This window comes from Mus caroli, chromosome 4, assembly GCF_900094665.2.
Source record: "Mus caroli chromosome 4, CAROLI_EIJ_v1.1, whole genome shotgun sequence".
Classification (NCBI taxonomy): domain Eukaryota; kingdom Metazoa; phylum Chordata; class Mammalia; order Rodentia; family Muridae; genus Mus; species Mus caroli.
The window spans coordinates 141,957,205-141,958,222 of record NC_034573.1 but is presented as its reverse complement, the minus strand read 5'-3'; the positions used below and the strand labels follow the sequence as shown (position 1 = coordinate 141,958,222).

The window sequence follows — 1,018 nt, the reverse complement described above, 5'->3', positions numbered from 1 at the left end:
AAAAAAAAAAAAAAAAAAGACTTAAAATCAGGAGAAGTGTGCTTGTAGACGGAAGCATTTGGGGTACAGAGTATTCAAGATCTGGGTTAAACAGAAAACACTGAACCTGAAGCTTGCCTCGGCTGCCTCTCATCTACCTTCCCCGGGGCTGACGTTGTAGGCATCTACGATCCCACCCAGCCAAAACCTAGGGTAGGGACTGGCTCAGGTGACAAAAGTCCTGGCCTACAACGCAGGAAGCCCTGGGTGTGGTGGTTTATGGTGATTGTCATGGCACATGGCAGGCAAAGGCAGGAGGACGTGAAGTTCAAGGCAGCCTGGCTACATTTCTCTTCTTCCTGTACTCCTGTCTGAATCATTTTTTCTTTCTTTTTTTTCCTTTTTTTTTTTGGTTTTTTCAAGACAGGGTTTCTCTGTATAGCCCTGGCTGTCCTGAAACTCACTTTGTAGACTAGGCTGTCCTGGAACTCAGAAATCCGCCTGCCTCTGCCTCCCGAGTGCTGGGATTAAAGGCGTGCGCCAAAAAATAAAAAAATAAATAAATAAAAAATAAAGGCGTGCCTGGCCTGAATCATTTTCATTCCTTTCTCTGCCCATTGAAAAACCTAACCAAGGGTAAGATCACAGCATTAGGTGTCAGCTGTAGGCTTTCAGGACAGTTCTTGGTAGATGGATTATGAGGTCAGCTATAGGGCCCTGAGGCTGTAGCTAACGGGGGCGCCCCAAGGGTCCAGACAGCCTCTGCGCAACTTTTCTCTGTGCCTGCACCATCCACTAGCTATGCTTTGGTGCATTAAGACCTTGCTTTCACGGTTTCCTTCTTTTTTGAAGCAAACCTATCACTTTCCTGCTCCGTCATCGGCTAGAATAGGAGCTACAAGTCAGTGTAGCCAGTTCTAGAATTTTGGTGTAAGAAAGAAAAGAAAAGAAAAGAAAAGAAAAGAAAAGAAAAGAAAAGAAAAAGGGAAAGGGAAAGGGAAAGGGAAAGGAAGAGCTAGGCAGTGGTGGTGCACTCCTT

At 45.5% G+C, this 1,018-nt stretch overlaps 1 protein-coding gene across 2 annotated transcripts in view; it reads right to left on the bottom strand.

The window, feature by feature from the left end:
- Nol9 (nucleolar protein 9) overlaps positions 1 to 1,018 on the bottom strand; it is a 20,497-nt gene that overhangs the window by 3,600 nt on the left and 15,879 nt on the right. The window lies entirely within an intron of this gene.